Here is a 23,662-nt window from a genome sequence, read left to right on the forward strand (position 1 = left end):
TGGAGTTCTTCTCGAGGTCACTGAGCCAGATCCGGGCTGGACCTACAAGGTACAACTGGAGCATGCGGCAGGCGATGTTAGGGGTTCCTCCGGCAAAGGTTACCGCATTATAGTAATCCTCAATCCAGGTATCCGGCCTTTCGGTGCCATCATAATGCTTCAGGTTTCCGGGTAGCTTGAGGTTCATCCTTGGCTTTGGTTCCTCTTGAATCATCCTGCCAAAGCACTTCGGACCAATGTAGTCGGTTCCGTATTCGTTAAGGCGGTCCCGTGCGTCGCGCGGGCCGTGGCGAGGAGATTGTGAGCGAGAGCGGGATCTCCGGCCGTCGCCTCCGCCTCCACCTCCGCCGCCGCTAGGTGGTGGTGAGGGAGACCTGCGAGGTGGTCGGTCCGATTTTTTGCTTCCGCCGTCCGATTCTCCTCGGCCTTCCCGGTGCTGGCTCCGGCTCCTGTGGCTGCCTTCGCCTTGGCGCTGGCTGCCCTGGTCGTTCCGGCTCCGTCGAGGCTCCGGGTCGCGGCTCCGGCGAGGCTCTGGGTCGCGCTCCTCGTTCCGACTCCTCCTGGGCTCGGGCTCACGAACGTTGTTCTGGTTCCGGCGAGGTTTCGGCGAGCGCTCCCTGTTTCTGTTTCTTGGCAGCACGTTGTCGCGGATAACAATCCCACCATGCCCTGGGGGCCTGGTGTTTCCGGCTGGACTACGGCGGCGAGGGGGTCGCGGGTAACCATTGGGCGGAGGAGAGGGGTTGCGATATTTGTCTCGTCCAGAGTACATTGCATCCTTTCCCTTTCTTGGATCTGACGAAGGCGTCTTTGACGGAACGGGGATCGGATTTGGGTGTTCCCTGGTTCTTCTTCTGCGCTCCGAGGATCCGGTGTGTGATTCATCATCGGGATGCCGATTGGCGCGAGCGTCCTTCTCGCGCGGTAGATACACGCTTATCCGGATTGGATTCTAACCTGCGCGAAGTATCCGCCTTGCTTTGCTGCTGCATTGCTGAAGCGACAAGTTTGCGGAGATAGTTGATATCAACCTCTTCGTCCTTCTTCTTCAACAGCTCCGCAGCTTTTAGCATGTTGTCCTTTGGGGTTTCCAGCAGCTGCTGTTCTGCGGGCGTGGCGAAGTTGATTCTGCGAGGCGGAATTGCTTCTCTAACGATTCGATCGGCCTCCGCCTGCGCATAGGTCATCTTTACTTCCCACTCTTGCGTCATGCTCTTGACATGCTCGAGTGTGGCAGCAATTTCGCGATCCTGTCTGTCGAATTGGTCCACCAATCCTGCAGCTTCTGCCCTTTCCTCCCTTAATGCGGCTTCGGCATCGGCGAGCTTCTTGGCCGTGGCCAGCATTTCCTTTCTAGTGGCCTCTAGAGCCTCCGGATCTGCGGCGTCGCCCGGGGTTATAGGTTTGTTAAGAACTGCTCGTGCAACCATCTCTTCAGCTGACAGGAGTTCCTCCGAGGAAGACTCCCTACGGGGTCGCTCCCGTGACATTGGAGATCCTTGGTGGGACGGCTGAGGGTCAGATTGGTTGGTTGCCTCTTCTGATCCGGCTTGTCCCAGCCGCTGCTACGGTTGCGAGAACCTCGCTTAGGCCGGGCGGAGTCGACTTCGGGCTGATCACCGAAACCGTACTCCCTAGCTTGCGGTTAAACTCGTCGCATCCATGGAGGGGTATCTCCGGAAATTGGGCTCGCATTGCCCAAAATCGACTCTTCAACCGGAGTTTCGCTTTCTCCGACAGAGCTCAGCCTGATCCGGATCCGCGCCGTTTTCCGGTGCCTCTACCTCGCTCGTGACCAGCTCCGTCTTCTTGAGGGGCGGTTCCGGCGGTATGGGCCAAGAAGTGTACGAAGTGGCACCTCTGCTTTTCTAACACCTCGGGAGACCCGGGCGGATCCGCATTGGTCTTCCACCGTTCTTTCCTGCTCGGGGCGGATTGGGTGGGCTTTGAAAATTCCAGATCCGAGGCGGAACCTTCCTTGGGAAGCTCCCGCATCTCAGATCGGATCTTCGCGACGAGCCGTCCAGCTCCGCGGCGGTCGCGTCTGCGTTACTTACCGGTGGGTTTCCGTCGGAATCGACGGTTTCCCCGATGAAGATGTGTATGCCGCCAATCGGGACGATGGAGAGCTTGACGGGGTTTGTCCTAGCCGGAATCCAACACTCATCCGGAGGGACGATCGGCAGATTTCCGGCGTAGAGGACGCGCCCCACAGCCGATGGTGTCGTCGTAGCTTCCCATGGCGGAACCCTCCCGGTTCCGGCCTCCGTACGCCACAGGCCCCACGGTGGGCGCCAACCGTCGTTGCCCATCGATGGTACCTCGGAGGAGGGATCCTCACGAGGGGGAGAAGAAGTAGGGGCCATAGGGCGGAGTGCACACGGGACGGTGGTACGCGATTTACCCAGCTTTCGGAACACCCGCACGATGACAGGGCCTACTGCTGCTTGTCTGGAATTATCTGGGTGCTTTCGCGTTGTTACAATGAGTTGTGGTTGTGCCTCTAAGGCTCCCAGGATCCGGCTTATATAGGCGCACGGATCTAGGGTTTACATGGAGAGTCCTAGCCGGAATACAAGTTGCCTAACTACGGTTCAATGTCTTGCCGTGTACGTCAAGTATCCGCCTTCCTTCAAGTACGTGCCGGATCCGGATACTTCATGGGCCTCCACGGATCCGGCCTCCTTCGTAGGTCGGTAGAGATCCGGCTTCCTGTTCCTGGGCTGGACTTCATCCTTCATGATCTACAAAGAATCGGGCCGCCCGATGGGCCACATGCCTCACCACCAACTATGGGCCACCCGGGCTTGCCGGATCTAGGCCATGCCGTTGATATACCCATAAAGTATACCCACAACAGTTAGTCACACGGTGAACACGATGTGCTCGTGTTGTGCGATAGCAAAATAGTAAATGGTGTAGCAAATTATGTGGGCCCACGTGTACACAGTCCCGCCGGACATGTGCATGCAAAGCGACAGTTGGATGGAGGATGACGACGAACAGCGTCAACATCCGGTCGGAGCCCAAGGTGGGTAGAGACCGGTGGTTCTAGGAGATCCATGGCCACCATCGTATTCAGTCATCAACTCCCTTCCAATGTATGCTATGTGCTCGATAAAAGTGTCCGTCACAATCTTCATTCACTTTGAAAAAAGTGGAAGACAATTGCTTTGGGCTGACAAAGAACAAAAAATGCAAGGAAGATGCTTGGTGAGTTGGGATACTATATGCAAGCCTAAGAAGTAGGGAGGATTGGGAGTACTAAATCTAAGAGTACAGAATCAAGCATTGCTGATGAACAACTTATATAAATTCTATAATCACAAGGATATACCCTGGGTAAGCCTCATTTGACAAGCATATTATAATAACAGAGGTGCACCACATGCCATTACTCCTCAAGGCTCCTTCTGATGGAGAGATTGTATGTCACTAAATGATAAATTCAGAAGCATATTCACTTATGGAAAGATAAATGGGATGAATCTTATAAGGAACTAGTGGATACCCCGCGCGTTGCTGCGGGCGTTAGAGATGATTTTTTACGTGCAAGAAATAATATGAACAATCTATGCAAATAATGTTTATTTTCATGTATTGTTATAAAGTGCAAGATAGCTATACAAAATAGGCAGCATGGATCTGAAATATATTGATAACTGCAATAATTACAAAAATATTAACAACTGCAATAAAGAAGGCATTTGGTTGAAACAAAAGTGCGAGTTTTCGTGTGTCCATCCAAATAAATGAAAAAGATCAACCAGTTTTCCAAATAATATTAAATTGAAGAACGGATATCTACATATTCATCTTGGCAATTGGTGTTCGGTTTTCCTGTTCTGCAGCCTTTCTAATTAAAGATACACATGCAAATCTTGCATCCAATCCAGATTACATTGAACTCCTAGATGGATAAAACTCAGAAACGACCACAACTTTTTCCAGGCTATTCTGGATCCTAACACTATATCTCCTTGAAACATGACACAGGAGATGCCAATTACAGTACATTTATATGACCTATAATTTAAATTTAGAGTGGCTCATAGAAGAAGGGGGTTGAAGACATGAACATACAATCTTGAACATCTTTACTGGACCGAGAATATTAACTGACGTAAAATCTTATTCTCCCACCGAATGGCTGCAAGAAAGAAAGACATAAAACACATAGATATAAATACATAGGATAGATGATATAATTCAGAGAGAGGAGGGCCAGGTCAGATACCAGTACGCACAACGAACTCATATGGAGCCTTGAATATAAACTCGAAGAGTGATTATTGCACGATCTAACCTACAAAGAAACCAGAATTAGTCTAAAAAGACTGCAGCTTGTGCAAGCAGGAATAACCACCAAATAAGAAGCTAGTCATATCTACAAAGTATGGGCCCTTGGTGAACTCATTGGCCGTCCTGCACAGGCACATCAACTAATCAACGAAGGCTTCGAGTCGGCCCCCATCCCTCGGCCCCCTTGCAGACTGCTCAAGGCCCCATCAGGAGGAAATATTAGAGAGCTGCTCCACACCAGTGTCCCGATTGGATTCATCGTATGGAGGCACGTTGGCACAGGGTCGGCGTGGTGACACATGAGCTGAAGATAGCGGCACCAAGGCCATAGAGGAGGCACTTTAGCGTATACGGCGCCGTCCACTTTCCAGCTCTCGCTTCTGGTTCTTCTCCATCAGTCGCCATGGCTTGTCTGGTGGTGGTCATGTTGTAGCCGAGTCGTTTTCCGGTGAGGATTTCAGAGCGAGGGTGATTGCATATTTATAAGACGAAGCAGAGGAAGAGTAAGAGGTACTGGATCCAAGGAGTCACTTGCATATTTATAAGACGAAGTAGAGGAAGAGTAAGACGTATTGGATCCAAGGAGTCACATGGTAGTGGCCATTAATGTGAAGAAAACGAATGGATGAAGTGAAGCGTCATCATCGCTCAAAATTATAGTTTGTGGCTAAAATATAAATAAATATACACAAAAGCGGATGATGTGCCATTGCTGTAGGTGTGAACTAATGACCGTAGATTTGAAATCCAATGGATAAAAATAATTGGGATGATGTGACTGCATAAGATTTCAGCTTGCAAACATTAAATACATCTAAGTGGGGATGAACTTTATAGATATTATAGATTGGATATGCCTCAACTATACTCCTTTGCCAAAGATCAAGAACAAAATATGGCCTCGGTACACAATATTACAGAAGAGGATATTTATGATATGTTCCATCTGCCTCTATCTATCCTGGCACATCAACAATTACACACACTATATGAGAAAATACAGAGCATTCAGTTCAATGAGGAAAATGATGTGTGGACAATAAATGCAGGTGAATCATATTTATCGATAAAGAAAGTTTATAAAATTCTTATTGGGGAGCATGCAGCACATAAAACTATCACCAGTATATGGAAGACATGTAATATTCCAAGACAAAAGTTCTTTGCCTGGTTATTGCTACAAGGGAGATTAAATACTAAAGAAATGATGAAAAAGAAGAACTTCTATGTGGAATACTCTGATTGTGTATTATGTGAGGAATGTACTGAAGAAGACCATATGCACCTATTTTTTGAGTGCGCATTCAGCTTGAGTTTCTGGTGGGCTCTAGGCATTAAATGGAATACAGATTTATCTATCAAGGATATGGTTGAAGCAAGGGAAAGATATAATATCAATTTTCCTATGGAGATAGTCATTACAGGCTGCCGGAGTATTTGGGACCAAAGGAATGATGCCATATTTAATAACAATGTACCTAGCCTATCTAGATGTTTATGCAAATTTAAAACTTATGTGAAAACTAATATGCATAGGGCCAAGCCTAGTCTCAAGGAAGGCATGCAATCTTGGTTATATACATTGTGATCAAGGACTTCATGAGAAGTTGTTTGTACATATTTATGTTGGTTTTATATAAATGAAAAATGACCCAATAGGGAGCTTTTCCCTACTGTTTTTGTGCAAAAAAAAAAAAAATCGTATGCTTTCGGCGGCAGAGCAAGCACCCCAAACGTGACTGGGCTGACTTCTTCCGCTTGCACCAGTAGGAAGAACTAATGTGCATGGACTCAGGCCCGTATGGGTCATATGTGCTAAATGTACAACCGTACATGGCCTCCACATGATTAGGGTCTCCAATTTTCCTAAAATGACTGCTAGTTGTACTATTAATGATCGTGATTAGTGAGTAGTTGTGTAAAGCTTGCTCGTTTTCTCGCTTTATATTCCCCGTCTATCACACACACACATTTACTCTCTCACTTCCAACTATACATGGCCATGGGAAGCCCGGCCAGGCCCGAAATTTCCGGGCTTGGGCCAACCCGATCATCCCCGTGGGCCTGGCCTGGGCAATAAATTTAGGCCTGATGACTATGATGGGCCGGGCCTAGGTTTGAGAAATGCATGAAATAGGGAAGAGGACCGGCCCAAAGCTCGACGGGATTTTGCAGTGATGGGCCGGGCTTGGGCCTAAAAGTTAGTCCCAATGATCGGGCCGGGTCGGGCCTAGGCCTAGGTTTTTTGATTCGGGCTTTGTTAGGCCCAGACCGAAGCTCGTCCCGGCCCGAAGAATGCCCAGTTATACTTTCAACTAAACTATTAGTCTGTCTTGGTTAAGTGGAGGAGACTAGATCGAACACTTGTAGATGATGTGAATGGGATTGCTTTGCATACAGTTGTTATCACCAGATTTTGGCCAAATCAGGAGGTGGGCCGTAAGAGAGATGGGCTTGGAAGATTACACGTAGAAGATCTCTGAAGCGGCCTTGCACGAGGAGTTTGGGCTCGATTGCCCGTGTATCTTTAATTATGGTAGATTGTATCTTAGATTAAAAGTTAGAGTTTGTATCGTGCACGGTGGGGGTTATTCCCACGTTAGAAAGTCCCCTGGACTATAAATATGTATCTAGGGTTTATGGAATAAACAACAACCAACGTTCAACCAAACAAATCAATCTCGGCGCATCGCCAACTCCTTCGTCTCGAGGGTTTCTACCGGTAAGCGACATGCTGCCTAGATCGCATCTTGCGATCTAGGCAGCACAAGCTCCACGTTGTTCATGCGTTGCTCGTACTGAAGCCTTGTTGATGGCGAGCAACGTAGTTATCATAGATGTGTTAGGGTTAGCATAGTTCTTCGTGTAACATGCTATCATAGTGCAACCCTTGCATGTCTAGCCGCCCTCACACCTATCTTAGGTGTGGGGGCGGCACCCCGCTTGATCATTATTTAGTAGATCTGGTCCGTTACGATTGCTCCTTGTTCTACAAGGATTAGTTTAATATCTGCAATAGTTAGGCCTTACAAAGGGGGGGAGGATCCAGCGGCGCGTAGGGTGTCGTTGGCTAGTCCTAAACAGGATGTTCCGGGGATCAACTTCGTGTTGGTTTTTAGGCCTTGTTTAGGATCGGCTTACGATCACCGTGCGTGGCCGCGAGGCCCAACCTGGAGTAGGATGATCCGATTATGCGGTGAAAACCCTAAATCGTCGTAGATCTCATTAGCTTTATCTTGATCAAGCAGGACCACCATATATTCGTGCACCCCGTACGAATCATGGGTGGATCGGCTCCTTGAGCCGATTCACGGGATAACTCGAGAGCCGATCGAGGCTCGTATTTAATGTTTACGTGTATGCCATGCAGGAAACTAAGCGAGGCATCTCCATCACCTTCCCGACCAGGTATAGGTCAGGTGGCACGCCCTTGCAATCAGCATCGGACGTGTGACCGAAAGCTTTGCGGGCCGTCGCTCGGAGGGACCTCAGCCAGCCGCAGCTCTAGGTTGTTCCCGGCTCTACGGTGTTGCCCGTCGCTGCCCGCCGGTGGGTTTCTGACGACAACACATTCTGGCACGCCCGGTGGGACGAGCTTCTACATCAACCACATCGCCATCTACATCTGAGATGGCGGACGGCACGCCAGTCACCTACGAGGAGCTGCCCGACGAGCTCAAGAAGAGGTATGACGAGATCAAAGTCACCCTCGAAGCCGACCTCATCGGCTCTTTTCAGAGAACCCGTTCACATGGCATCAGATGGAAGGGGTTCTCACCGCAAGGTGCACTCGATGGGATAGACCTCTCGCCCCGTCGGAGGAACGCACCCGGTCCCTGCGGCAGGAGATCAACTACTTGGTGGCTCACTCGCTACACCGCCACTCTGAGAACCTGGTCAACACGTTGGAGCGTGTCGCTCTTCGCGTGATCCAGGAGATCATGAGGCACCAGTACTCGCCGTCAGGACCAGCTCTCGGGACGCATCAAGGAGAGTTGCCACTCCGAGTCCCGTCCACCGCTGCCATATGCGTTGGCAGCACCGAGAAATGCCGGCTACACCGGCATTCGTCGTCTACAAGATTGGTGGTGACCCTAGTGACTACCAGTTCTTGCCCGAGGCGCCTAAGGAGATCCCTCACGGGTACACGTGCACGTATGTGCCAGATTGTGGCAATTGGGCACTCACAAACCAGGCCACAACATCAGGGACTTCTGGGAAAATAGGAGGGACGTCAGCGACAGAGCTTGAGAAGCAGATGTGGCTAACTAAGTACGCCACCCCGACGAACCTCCATAGCTCAGCTCCTGCAGTTGGCTCAGAGCTGGAAAAGCAAACATGGCTGGCTAAGTTCGCCACCCCGGCGAATCTTCAGAGTTCAACTCCTGCAGCCAGCGACGGCGGATCAGATCGGTACTATACCGAGAGACCGAGTTCGGCATGGTGCCGAAAAGGAGGGCAATCGGCTATTCCAAGCCGTACCCCGACGATTACGAGATGATCCCGCTGCCACCTAAATATCGGCTCCCCGATTTCTCCAAATTCGGTGGATCGGATGGTTCCAGCTCCATCGAGCACGTCGGCCGATATTTGGCGCAACTAGGACCGGCTTCGGTGTCGGACCAACTACGCGTGAGGCTCTTCTCACGGTCCCTCACGGGATCGGCTTTCGGATGGTACACCTCTTTGCCACCGGACTCCATCCGGACTTGGAAGCGGTTGGAAGAGCGAGTTCCACATGCGGTACCATTCGAGAGGCTTCCGAGTCCGGCATTGCCGATCTAGCGCAACTACGTCGAAGCGCGGAGAAGCCGTGACGAATACATCCGGCGCTTCAGGAATCTTAGGAACCGATGTTATTCGGTTCGTATAACTGAAAAAGAAGCAGTCGAGTTGGCAGTAGCAGGCCTTGCAACACAGCTCAAGGACATGGCCTCCCAAGCAGATTATCCCTCGCTGGCGCACATGGTTCAGAAACTATCGGCATATGAACAGCGCCACCCGGACCTGTACCAAGACAAGTTCAAGCGTGCAGTAGTCCTGGTCGATGCAGAGGAAGACGAAGTTCCTGCGGGAGACCAAGAGGTAGCAGTGGCTGAATGGACTCGGGGAGGAACCCCCGTGTCCTGCAAATGGGTAAAGCCACCAGGCCCACCCAGGGGATTTGATTTTGACGTGACTAAGACTGAGCAAATCTTCGACCTCCTGCTCAAGGAGAAACAGTTGAAGATACCTGAAGGTCTCAAATTCCCCACGGTGCAAGAGCTGAACGGAAAGCCATACTGCAAATGGCACAACTCGCTCTCCCATGCCACCAACGACTGCGAGGTATGGCGTCAGCACATCCAAGCGGCGATAGAAAAGGGGCGTCTAATTTTCAACCAGTACGCCATGAAGGTCGACACCCAGCCCTTTCCCGCCGTTAACATGGTGGAGTGCACTTACCCTGAAGGTTGCCAGCCAGGATCCTCGTTCAGCATCAACATGGTAGGACCGGGGAACCACTCTGGCAAAGATGGAGACGAGGGCAGCTGCTCTCGTAGCAAGGACACAGAGGAAGCCGCTCCACGCGATCGGCTCCGTCATGATGGCAAGCGCTACGTCACAGAGGGAGAAGTGAAGAACATGAGATATCAGCGACCCCTCTCTGATCACCTCCTCAACAAGTATGTGAGTCAGTATGACCAACGCCGACATCCACCGATGATGATGAGAGAGATCGTCTGGCTAGAGAAGCCAGAAGACATCGTCGGCACGATCGCGATGAGGAGGAGCACGAGCGCCGTGCCATAGGACAATCAAGGGAGCAAGATGACAACGCCAGGCACTGGGACTGCCCCTTCTTCAGACACTACTGGGATTCAGGAATGAGCCGATTGCCCACAATCGGCAATTGCCCAGAATGCAACCAGAAGAAGAAGGAGGCAGCCAACGTGTCCGTGTTCGAGCGCTTAGGGCCTCTCCGCCACAAAGCAAACGTGCCGAGTCCCCTCGGTGGGCAGATCTCGAGGATTCCGAAGACGAGGGACAAGAAGGAGAAGAAGACAGGTACCACCGTCCAAGGTGGTGCCCTGACGGACTCAGCCGTTCACAAAAGCGCAGGGTTCAGCGATTGCGCGGCCTGGAGGAAGCCGAAAGGTTATACCTGCATACTTTAAGGAAGGCACGACCTGATCTAGCTGCAAAGGTTCAGCGAACCCTGGATGAAGAGGGTCGTCCACGGAAAATGGAGTGGCGCCCCAAACAAAGGAAAGCCGATGATGAAACATCGGCTGGCACAAACATGGTGCTCGTCCTTCCGACGGAGCTTAGTGCTCCACGATTCTACGATGCACTCAAGGTGGACGACAGCAGGCGCATCAAGTCAGAGGTTGGGCTGGTTTTATCTACCAGCCTGACCGAGTAGCAAGATTAAACCAATGAGCAAACGGGGTGAGGCTGATCCTTGTGATCGGCCCCAAAAATTATGAAGGAACATTACAGAACCTTCAGTCAGCGCTCCAATGGATATGGAGGCCGATTCCAGCAATCGGCCAAAATTATCTTCACTACGTGTTCTGCTTATGTTCAGCATCGATCCACGGGGCAGCGGCCACGTCGGCAGATGAAAGTCAGCACGAATCCTTACGGAGCCGACGTGCAAGTGCAGTGCCCTGGCTAACCATAGAAGCCGATATCTGCAGTCATTTGGCAGATTCGGCTCGGGGGGCATACAGTCAGATGAACATGTGCAGATAAGCGTGTGTAAACATGCGTGCATTGAAACATTGGGGGCCGATTAAGAAAAATCGGCCGAATAAAAAAAATTTTGCGCAAGAAGCGAAGCCGATGCGCAGCCATGAGACCAAGACCTACTGGCTATATGCTCAAAGTTCACGTCGACATCGACGATCTGTGCATCCTCGCCGGTATCCTCGCCTTGATTAAGGCTCGGGGGGCAGTTAACTTGGTAGATGCTCTGATTTGGGAGCCGATTGGAGTCACATCGACTGGCCCTGCATTATGATCTTCTCTGAGGTAGTGAGGTGTTGTAGAAAAAGACTACTGAAGCTATGGAGAGGAATCGGGAAAGGAGGCCGTCGGCTTTTACAAGTTTTAGACCATCCTGAAAGGGACTGGATTCTCAAAATAGCCGATGAGTAGTCATCGGCTAAGGGATTGCGAAAAATTATGGTCAGATATCAAATCGCAGTCTGAAATTGAGAAGTGCTTGACCAACGGGCTACTCGGCATGTGAGTCCGGCTTCACGGGCGTCCAAAAGAGAAGAAGTCCGATACGTTGCTATCGGTCTTGGCATAACAGGCGGAAGGAATGGAATTGGAGTAATTGAAGGATGAATTGAAAGAACAATTTCATTAATTCAAAGGAGCGGCTTTACAAGAAAGAGCCGATGGCTCTCAAAAGAGGGATCCGGTGCCTAGTGCACTTGCTACTACTAGTCCTATTCTACTAGTCGTCGCTGTCCTCGTCATCACCGCCGTCGATGTCGTCGGCGCTGCTCCCAGAAGCTCCTCGTCGCTGCTGCCCCGGCCTTTGGTCGGAGCTTCATCTTCCTCGTCATCATCATCATCCTCGCTGTCCGCCCAAGAGCGGAAGCGTTTCGTCGGCGGGTACCCAGCGGAAGAGGAAGATTCATCTTCCTCCTCCTCTTCTCCTTCTTCGTCGTCATCTTCGTCCTCGCTGTCCGCCCACATGCGGGAGCGCTTCTTCGGTGGGAGCTTGGCGGAGGGGGAGGCCTGAGAGGGAAGAGGAAGAGGAAGACATTGCTACAGGAGGAGGGGGTTTTTTGGTGCCGATAGCTAGAATAGAGGAAGGTGATGAAGAGGGCTAATCGATTGGCACAGTTAAATAATGGGAAGCCTGGTGGAAATTTAATGCCATTACAGTTTCCGAGGAGATGACGCCAGAGCTATCGAATTTTGCAGAGAAGCTGAGAAGACAGGGCATAATGATAACGGATACTGCAACGGCTCTGCTCTGCCACGACATGACCCTTCAGAGGAAAAAAGTGGTTTTAGAATTATCATTGCCAAAACCAGGGGGGCATGTGTTATCACCAGATTTTGGCCAAATCAGGAGGTGGGCCGTAAGAGAGATGGGCTTGGAAGATTACATGTAGAAGATCTCTGAAGCGGCCTTGCACGAGGAGTTTGGGCTCGATTGCCCGTGTATCTTTAATTATGGTAGATTGTATCTTAGATTAAAAGTTAGAGTTTGTATCGTGCACGGTGGGGGTTATTCCCACGTTAGAAAGTCCCTCGGACTATAAATATGTATCTAGGGTTTATGGAATAAACAACAACCAACGTTCAACCAAACAAATCAATCTCGGCGCATCGCCAACTCCTTCGTCTTGAGGGTTTCTACCGGTAAGCGACATGCTGCCTAGATCGCATCTTGCGATCTAGGCAGCACAAGCTCCACGTTGTTCAGGCATTGCTCGTACTGAAGCCTTGTTGATGGCGAGCAACGTAGTTATCATAGATGTGTTAGGGTTAGCATAGTTCTTCGCGTAACATGCTATCGTAGTGCAACCCTTGCATGTCTAGCCGCCCTCACACCTATCTTAGGTGTGGGGGCGGCACCCCGCTTGATCATTATTTAGTAGATCTGGTCCGTTACGATTGCTCCTTGTTCTACAAGGATTAGTTTAATATCTGCAATAGTTAGGCCTTACAAAGGGGGGGAGGATCCAGCGGCGCGTAGGGTGTCGTTCGCTAGTCCTAAACAGGATGTTCCGGGGATCAACTTCGTGTTGGTTTTAGGCCTTGTTTAGGATCGGCTTACGATCACCGTGCGTGGCCGCGAGGCCCAACCTGGAGTAGGATGATCCGATTATGCGGTGAAAACCCTAAATCGTCGTAGATCTCATTAGCTTTATCTTGATCAAGCAGGACCACCATATATTCGTGCACCCCGTACGAATCATGGGTGGATCGGCTCCTTGAGCCGATTCACGAGGATAACCTGAGAGCCGATCGAGGCTCGTATTTAATGTTTACGTGTATGCCATGCAGGAAACTAAGCGAGGCATCTCCATCACCTTCCTGACCAGGTATAGGTCAGGTGGCACGCCCTTGCAATCAGCATCGGACGTGTGACCAGAAAGCTTTGCGGGCCGTCGCTCGGAGGGACCTCAGCCAGCCGCAGCTCTAGGTTGTTCCCGGCTCTACGGTGTTGCCCGTCGCTGCCCGCCGGTGGGTTTCTGACGACAACAACAGTAACTAGGTTTCATACGAAGTTTACAAATGCTTTTTATTAATACTCCCTCTCATTCAAATCAATTGACTTTATTTTGTCTAGATACACATGTATGTATACTAAAACTTAACTATATATATAGGAACCTAGACAAAGTGAAGCCAATTAGTATGAGCCGGAGGGAGTATAAAATTCTTTAAGAATTTTTTTGGCTATTTTTACTTTTAATAAAAATTGTTGTAATTGATGATTTTCATTGTAAGGCCTAAGTTCAAATTTAGCTCAGGGCCCCTAATTTCTCAGGTACGGCCCTGCATGGACTGCCTCATTGGGCAGCCACCTCATCTCAGGTGTGCTAGGTTCCTGGACCGCACCCTGGATGTCATCATGGAGTGGATCTGGCGTCACGATCCTCAATTGGAGACGCTCGACGCACCACCACCGTCTCCACCTATTGTTAGGACGAACAATGTGTGTGTCCTTTCACATGGACTAAGGCCGCATGCTTGGCAGTGACTGAATCTTCTAGCCATTAATGGGATAGAATGGGTTGCGTTGCTGGGTAGCCAGACCGCGACCTAATTTTTGTTTAGGGAACGAGCTAAACGAATAAAATCAGATCATCTGCATGGTCTGTTGAAGATGCTCGGAGGCCAGCCGAATCCAAGCATCGCATGTCCGGCTAGCAAACCCTGGGGACATCTCCAACGGGCCGACGCATTTCGGACGCCAAAATTGTCCGCGCGCGTCTGTTTGCGTTGGCCCGCGGACACGAAATTGATCGTTTTTTTTACCGCGCGTCCGTTTGCGTCTGGGGGTGCTTCCAGTGGAGCGACATATTTGCACATCCGCATGAATTGGGATGTTTTAAACAACAAAGTAAACTTGTTCAAAGTAGTCTCAGTTATTATATCCAAATTCTTAAAAGTCTACATAAAAATATGATGGTATTGATCTCTACACATTGTCTTCATGACTAGCCAATACCCACTGATGCTCAATCAGATCCGTCTATAGGCGTCTGGACCTGTTATCATCAGTGATTTCCACATTCATATGCAGATACTCCTGCCGGAATGATGCCCCAATGATTGGCACAACCAACTCACCTTGGAAATCCCATTGGTGCTCATTGCGACCATCAGGATGCTCGTTCTCAACGATCATGTTGTGCATGCTCACGTAATAGATCATCACCTCATGCATGGTCTTCAGTGAACGTGTTCTTGCCGGGTGATAATGACAATTACCCGCCGAGCTTGGAGCACACCAAATTCACGCTCCACATCTCTCCTGCAAGCCTCTTGTATGTTGGCAAACCTCTTCGTCTTTTCCGTGTTTGGATTACAGACATTCTTCACCAGTGTGGTCCAGTTAGGGCAGGTGCCATTAGTAAGATAATATGGTTTGACATATTCATTTCCACTGATCTTGTAGCTCACCCGGAGAGCTTTGCCTTTCATAAGCATGTTGAAAACGGGTGATCGGTACAGCACAGTGATGTCATTGTTGGAACCGGCCATGCCAAACAATGAATACCAAATTCATAAATCTTGTGATATCACTGCTTCAAGAATGGCAGTGCTTCCCTCCGCATGGCCATTGTACTGACCCTGCCATCCAGATGGATAGTTCTTCCACTCCCAATGCACGCAATCTATATTGTCGATCTTTCTTGGGAACCCTCTAGACACGTTGATAGACAACAGCCGTCTTATATCCTCAACTGTTGGATCCCTATAATAATGTTCTCTGAACACGGCAATCACAGATCGGCAAAACTTGTACATGGACTCAAGGCATCTGCTCTCACCCATTCGAAGATACTCGTCGAATATATCATTAGGCATTCCATAGGATGGCATGCAAATAGCTGCGGAACATTTTTGGTACGAGGGTGAACCTAGCGCATATGTTGCATCAGGCCCGCATTGGAAGTAGGGGTCGTAGTCTCTGACACCCCGTAGAATGATGATAACCCACAAGTGTAGGGGATCGCAACAGTCTTCGAGGAAAGTAACCCAAATTTATTGATTCGATACGTACAAGGGGAAGTAAAGAATACTTATAAGTCTTAACAATGGAGTTGTCAATTCAGCTGCACCTGGAAAATCACTAGTAACAGGGGTGATGTGAAAGCAGCAGTAATATGGAAGCAATGGCAATAGTAACACATCAACAATAGTAGTAACACAGAGAAGATGGCACCAGAAAGTGTTCCCAGCTATCTACACTAGTGGCAACTCTCCAAATAACATGTGTTGGGTGAACAAATTACAGTTGGGCAATTGATAATTGTGAGGGCATGACAATGCATGCTATGATAAGATAAAGTTTACTGTAGTATTTAATTGGGCATTACAACATAATACATAGACCGTAATCCAACTTCGTCTATGACTAATAATCCACCTTCAGGTTATCATCTGAACTGCTTCTAGTATTAAGTTGCAAGCAACATATAATCGCATTAACAATGTGTGTAAAGTAAACAATAGAATTACCCTTGGATAAAACATTGTTAGTTTCTCCCTAGTAGCAACAACACATCTACAACCTTAGATGTTATTGTCACTCTTCCAGAAAACTAGAGGCATGAACCCACTATCGAGCACCTCTTGGAGATACATGCAACTACTTGATCAGGACAATCACAAGTACCGAGATCATGCAAGATCTTAAATAACAGTAGTATGATAATATGATGAACAATTTGATCACAATTCCACAATTTATCGAATCTCAACAAACACAACACCGATTATATCACATGGATCTCAATCATGTAAGGCAGCTCATGAGATCATTGTATTGAAGTACATGGGAGAGAGAGTACCAAATATCTACAGTCGAGAACCCGTAGTCCAGGGGGAACTACTCACGAACCATCATGGAGTCGAAGTGGAGGCGATGGAGTCGATGGAGATGGCTCTGGGGGTCAATCCCCATCCCGGCAGGGTGCCGAAACAGGAACTTCTGACCCCCGAAAATCGTCTGGACGATGGCGACGGTGACGGAACTTTTCGTGAACGAAGGCTCTGGCATTCAAGTTTTTTGCGTCAAAGGCTTTATATAGGCGGAGGAGATAAGTCGGTGGGGTGCCGGGTGGCCCCACACCACTCCTTGGCGCGGCCAGGGGCTGGGCCGCACCAAGGCATGGCCTGGCCGGCTCCTGGCCCCCCTCAGTCTCTCCTCTGGACTCTGTATTCCTGGCCCCCCAGGAGTAGGTAAGTGATAACAAAGATAATTTTTGCGGTGACATGAAGCCAACACAATCTTGATCAAGTTATTGTAAAAGCATTGTGAGCTGGGATCAAAGTACTCTAAAAATAGTAATGATAGATATAATTCAATAGAACTTAGCAACTATGTTATAGCAAGAGAAGTAACTCAAACAAAAGATCATGAATAATAATGCATTGAAAGCAACTGTTTGTTTATGGGCATAGCGAAAACATAACAAAGTGATATTCAGCTTGTCCTTTATGAATTAGCAAAACATAAATGCAAGGAGACCTTTAAGTTTAGAGGGTGACTAGATACAAATAATTTGAGAACAAGCAATAATCATAATCATGCATCAATCAATAATAAATTTTGGACTATGCACATTATATGACAACTATGATCTCTTAGTGGTCATAAACTAAGAAGGTGAAGACTCAACACAAAAGTAAAAGAAAGGCTCTGCGCAGAGGGAAGCAGGGATCACTCATGTGTTAGAGCTTTTTATTTCGCATAAAACAGAGGTGTTGAAAATGTATTTCCAGAGGTATGTATGTCTATGTCAATGACTGGTATCAAATGATCTATCATCTCCTTCATATTTAATGGCCTCAATAGCGGCTCCCATAGAGAGAACAAAAAGTTCCTCTGATCATTTGTTTGAACAAGCTAACTTCATGATTTCTTCTTAAGTACATAGTGTTAGGAGATTTTGATTATGTGTTTAATTTAAGTGGGTTGGGCATCCGCGCTGTCTCTTTTTGCAATATTAAGGACTAGCATATTATGCATGCTAGTCAAGCTGTGAAGCCATAATAAACATGAAAGAGATGATAAAGCATTCAATATTCTCATGAGCTAAAGCAAAACATAAAACATGTAATAATTTTGAAGGTTTAAAGGTAGCACACACGCAATTTACTTTGGAGTGGCGGTGAAATACCACATATAGGTAGGTATGGTGGACACAATTGGCAAATATATTTTTTGGTGGTTGAATGCACGAGTAGAGCTCATACTCAGTACAGGCAAAGGCTAGCAAAAGACTGAGAGCGACCAACTAAGAGATCAATAATGGTCATAATCATGCATATCGACAAAACATTATTAATCAAAGCATAAAGTGATATTATAAGTAAGAAACTAAATGGTCATAGGGTCTTGAGGTGACTGCTTTGTAGTCAAAACATGGTGTAAGCATGTGCCAAGTCGACCCAATAACAGCATTAAAGGAGAATACCACAATACTACGCTTTTGTATGATGGAAACAACACATGATTCTTTCAATGACGCATTAAGCACTCTCAGATATTTGAGACAAGTCATGCTAAAACAATATTTTACTAAGCATATAATAATAATATCATCCAACATGACATACCAAAGTCTATGCCTCAGTCTAAACAAGCTTTCTTTTTTGCATCACTATAAGCATGAAACATTTTACTCGTCTCCAACACCAATCAACTTATTTGAAATAGCTCTTAGAGATTAAAAACAATATGGACCAGAGAGATAATCATACATAAATAAAGAATAATATCGAGCTCTAAACAAAATTCAAATGGAAGAACAAGAGCTAACGCGGTACTAGAAAACTAGAACATTCGCAGAACAATAACAACGAAAACTAGACCGTTTTACGCAATTAAAACGGAGCGTGTCTCTCTCCAAAACAAATATGTTGGGGTCCAACCATATACTACAACAACAAAAAAGTAAGAACACAAATAAAGACACTCCAAGAACAACACATAGCATATGAAGCAATAAAAATATAGTGTCTTTAAAGATGACCTGATATTTTTGTGATGAAGAAGGGGATGCCTTGGGCATCCCCAAGTTTTGATGCTTGTACCACTTGGATATTTCTTGGGGTGGAATGGGCATCACCAAGCTTGAGCTTTTGTCTGTTCTTCATTCATCACATCATTCTTCTTTTTCTACACTTGAAAACTTCCTTCATACAAAACTTCACACAATTCTCATTAGCAGCATTAGGGAATGAAAATAACAAATCCACTTGGTTCAGTTCTAACATAAATAAAATATCCGTTAAAATTTTTAGCTACTGTATAAATTTCTTTTAAAAGCTCTTTCTCTTAAAAGTACTGAAAAAATAAGAAAATATCAAGAGGCGAATGCTAATGGTGATAGAAATCTATCAAAGCAGAATACCAGGTAAAGATCGATTTTTTTCGAAAATCCTCTGTTGCTCAGATTGAAAAGTGCAAAACTAATGAAAGTTAGATATAAACCTAGGGCATATGCTCAAAAATTGGCAGCTCAAAATTACGTACTGGCTTGGAGTACGCACTTTTACGGCAACAGCTCAGAATCTGTTTCTAGACAACAATTTTCTCAAATCTTACTTTCTTCCTATTAGAGGCCACTCTTGGCACAAAAATGAAGTAAAAATGATAAGAAGAGGTTGTTACATAGGCAACAACTTTCAAGACTAAAAAAAAAGAAATTACAGAAAATAAACATGGGTTGTCTCCCATAAGCGCTTTTCTTTAACGCCTTCCAGCTAGGCTCGATAGTTTTAATGATGCTCGCATGAAAATAGAAAATGAAGCAAAAGGAGCATCACGAAGAAAATTCAAAACACTTTTAATTCTAATCCACTTACTATGCATAGGAATCTTGTACATAAATAAATTCACAAAGAACAAAGTGACAAGCATAGGAAGATAAAACAAGAGTAACTTCAAAACTTTCAGCATGTAGAGAGGTGTTTTAGTACCATGAAAACTTCTACAACCATATTTTTCTCTCTCATAATAATTTTGAGTAGCATCATGAATAAACTAAAAAATATAACTATCACATAAAGCATGCTTTTCACGATCTACAAACACATAATTTTTATCAAGCTAAAAAATAGTGGGATTAAAACATTCAAAAACCACTTTTAACAATTTTATAACAAGATGATTGATCATTCTCAAGAGGTATGGGGCTCCAAGATAAAGTCAAAATCCCTCCAATCTAATTTTCAGTAGTAGTACAATTAATATTATCAACCAATATAGGACCATCATCTAGAGTTTTATCGTAAACATTTTATAAGCAAAACTCTTTAGTACCATGCATTTCGAAGTTAGGCACAAATAAAGGATTATCATAACATTTATCAAAATAGCATAGATTATCATAGAACATGAGCATAATTATTATCACAATTTTTACTCATAGTAGATATTTCAAGAGAATCCACATGAACATAACATTCATCCTCCTTTGGTAAGCATGGGGACAATCAAATAATGTAAGGGATAAAAAGTTACTCTCCTTATAAGGTAGGTATGGGTAGCTAATCCATTCTTCCTCCTTTTGTTCATCACTCTCCTCCTTTTTTTCATCTAATGAGCTTTCAGGTTCAGCCATTTCTTCTTCAGCAATTTCTTCTTCCACAGGTTCCTGCAAATTGTGGATACATTCTTGTGCATGACTGAGTCTCTCTTTATAATCAATGATATAACAATTATTGCTGAAATTTTCTATGCAATAATCAAGGATAGAAGAGACCAGATCTTTAAGGTCTTTACAAACAACAGAGGTTTCATAATTTTTAGACATGAAGGATTCTATTTCAGAAGCTCCCATAAATAAGACAAATTGTTCTACTTCAAACCCATGATGAATATAGTTATTCCAATGATAGTACATAATCAAAATTTATTTACTAAATCCACATTGGAATTTAAGATGTCTAGTATCCTGTTTAGAGCAACAATTTATATCACAGCGTTTAAGCAAATTTTAGCAATTTGATCCAACCTTTTTAATGCGCCTCTCATGACTTTACCCATATATGATTCTCTATACTTTGTAAAATGTTCCATAGAGGGTATAGCAGGTTCTTCCATAACAACAGTTTTTTAGATTTTCGGTTTTTCAAAATTTTATGCATTTTGTGTATATAAGAAAAGTAAGATAAGACAAAAATAATAACAAAAGTTAAACAAAACACAACTAAACAGAAATAAACTAAGTAAAAATAAACTAGACAGGATAAAATAAAATAAAATAAAAACAGAGAGATAGGTAAAGTGTACTCCGGAGGTGAATTTATGAGTAGAGTTATGCCTCCCCGGCAACGACGCTAGAAAATAGTCTTGATGTCCCACAAATATAGGGCATCGCAACAGTCTTCGAGGGAAGTAAAACCAAATTTATCGATTCGACACATATGTAAAGAATACTTATAAGGCTTAACAACGGAGTTATCAATTCAGGTGCACCTTGAAAAGCACTAGTAACACGGGTGATGTCAAAGCAGAAGTAATATGAAAGCAATGACAATAGTAACACAACAACAGTAGCAGTGACACAGAGGAGATGGACCAAGAAAGTATTACAGTGCGGAGTTGACTTTAGAGAAATGATGATGACAGAAGGATCGAGGTTCCCAGCTATCTACACTAGTGGCAACTCTCCAAATAACATATGTGTTGGGTGAATAAATTACAGTTGGATAATTGATAATTGTGAGGGTATGACAATGCATGCTATGATAAGATAAAGTTTACTGTAGTATTTAATTGGGAATTACAACATAGTACATAAACCATAATCCAACCGCGTATATGACTAATAATCCACCTTCAGGTTATCATCCGAACCACTTCCAGTATTAAGTTGCAAGCAACAGATAATCACATTAAGCAATGTGTGTAAAGTAAATACTAGAATTACCCTTGGATAAAACATTGTTGTTTTCTCCCTAGTAGTAACACATCTACAATCTTAGAAGTTATTGTCACTCTTCCAGAAAACTAGAGGCATGAACCCACTATCGAGCATAAATACTTGATACGCGTACAGCACGCGTCCGTTGGGAACCCCAAGAGGAAGGTGTGATGCGTACAGCGGCAAGTTTTCCCTCAGTATGAAACCAAGGTTTATCGAACCAGTAGGAGCCAAGAAGCACGTTGAAGGTTGATGGCGGCGAGATGTAGTGCGGCGCAACACCAGGGATTCCGGCGCCAACGTGGAACCTGCACAACACAAACCAAGTACTTTGCCCCAACGAAATAGCGAGGTTGTCAATCTCACCGGCTTGCTGTAACAAAGGATTAGATGTATAGTGTGGATGATGATTGTTTGCGAGAAAACGAGTAGAACAAGTATTGCAGTAGATTGTATTTCGGTTTAGAGAATTGGACCGGGGTCCACAGTTCACTAGAGGTGTCTCTCCCATAAGATAAACAGCATGTTGGGTGAACAAATTACAGTTGGGCAATTGACAAATAAAGAGGGCATGACCATGCACATACATATTATGATGAGTATTTTGTGAGATTTAATTGGGCATTACGACAAAGTACATAGACCGCTATCCAGCATGCATCTATGCCTAAAAAGTCCACCTTCAGGTTATCATCCGAACCCCCTCCAGTATTAAGTTGCTAACAACGGACAATTGCATTAAGTATTGCGCGTAATGTAATCGGTAACTACATCCTCGAACATAGCACCAATGTTTTATCCCTAGTGGCAACGACACATCCATAATCTTAGAGATTTCTGTCACTTTCCCAGATTCACGGAGACATGAACCCACTATCGAGCATAAATACTCCCTCTTGGAGTTACAAGCATCTACTTGGCCAGAGCATCTACTAGTAACGGAGAGCATGCAAGATCATAAACAACACATAGATATAAATTGATAATCAACATAACATAGTATTCTCTATTCATCGGATCCCAACAAACACAACATATAGAATTATAGATAGATGATCTTGATCATGTTCGGCAGCTCACAAGACCCGACAATTAAGCACAATGAGGAGAAGACAACCATCTAGCTACTGCTATGGACCCATAGTCCAGGGGTAGACTACTCACTCATCACTCCGGAGGCGACCATGGCGGCGTAGAGTCCTCCGGGAGATGATTCCCCTCTCCGGTAGGGTGCCGGAGGCGATCTCCTGAATCCCCCGAGATGGGATTGGCGGCGGCGGCGTCTCTGGAAGGTTTTCCGTATCGTGGCTCTCGGTACTAGGGGTTTCGCGACGAAGGCTATTTGTAGGCGGAAGGGCAGGTCAAGGGGCATCACGAGGGGCCCAGATGACAGGGCCGCGCGGCCAAGACCTAGGCCGCGCCGCCCTGTGGTCTGGCCGCCTCGCGGCCCCACTTCGTTGAATCTTCGGTCTTCTGGAAGCTTCGTGGCAAAATAGGACCCTGGGCGTTGATTGCGTCCAATTCCGAGAATATTTCCTTACTAGGATTTCTGAAACCAAAAACAGCAGAAAACAGCAACTGTCACTTCGGCATCTTGTTAATAGGTTAGTTCCAGAAAATGCATGAATATGACATAAAGTGTGCATAAAACATGTAGATATCATCAATAATGTGGCATGGAACATAAGAAATTATCGATACGTCGGAGGCGTATCAGCATCCCCAAGCTTAGTTCCTGCTCGTCCCGAGCAGGTAAACGATAAACAAAGATAATTTCTGGAGTGACATGCCATCATAACCTTGATCATAATATTTGTAAGCATATGTAGTGAATGCAGCGATCAAAACAATTTAAATGACATGAGTAAACAACTGAATCATATAGCAAAGACTTTTCATGAATAGTACTTCAAGAGAAGCATCAATAAGTCTTGCATAAGTGTTAACTCATAAAGCAAAAATTCAAAGTAAAGGCATTGAAGCAACACAAAGGAAGATTAAGTTTCAGCGGTTGCTTTCAACTTGTAACATGTATATCTCATGGATATTGTCAATGTAGAGTAATATAATAAGTGCAATATGCAAATATGTAGGAATCAATGCACAGTTCACACAAGTGTTTGCTTCTTGAGGTGGAGACAAATAGGTGAACTGACTCAACAATAAAAGTAAAAGAATGGTCCTTCAAAGAGGAAAGCATCGATTGCTATATTTGTGCTAGAGCTTTGATTTTGAAA

This window comes from Lolium rigidum, chromosome 7 (assembly GCF_022539505.1).
Source record: "Lolium rigidum isolate FL_2022 chromosome 7, APGP_CSIRO_Lrig_0.1, whole genome shotgun sequence".
NCBI lineage: Eukaryota > Viridiplantae > Streptophyta > Magnoliopsida > Poales > Poaceae > Lolium > Lolium rigidum.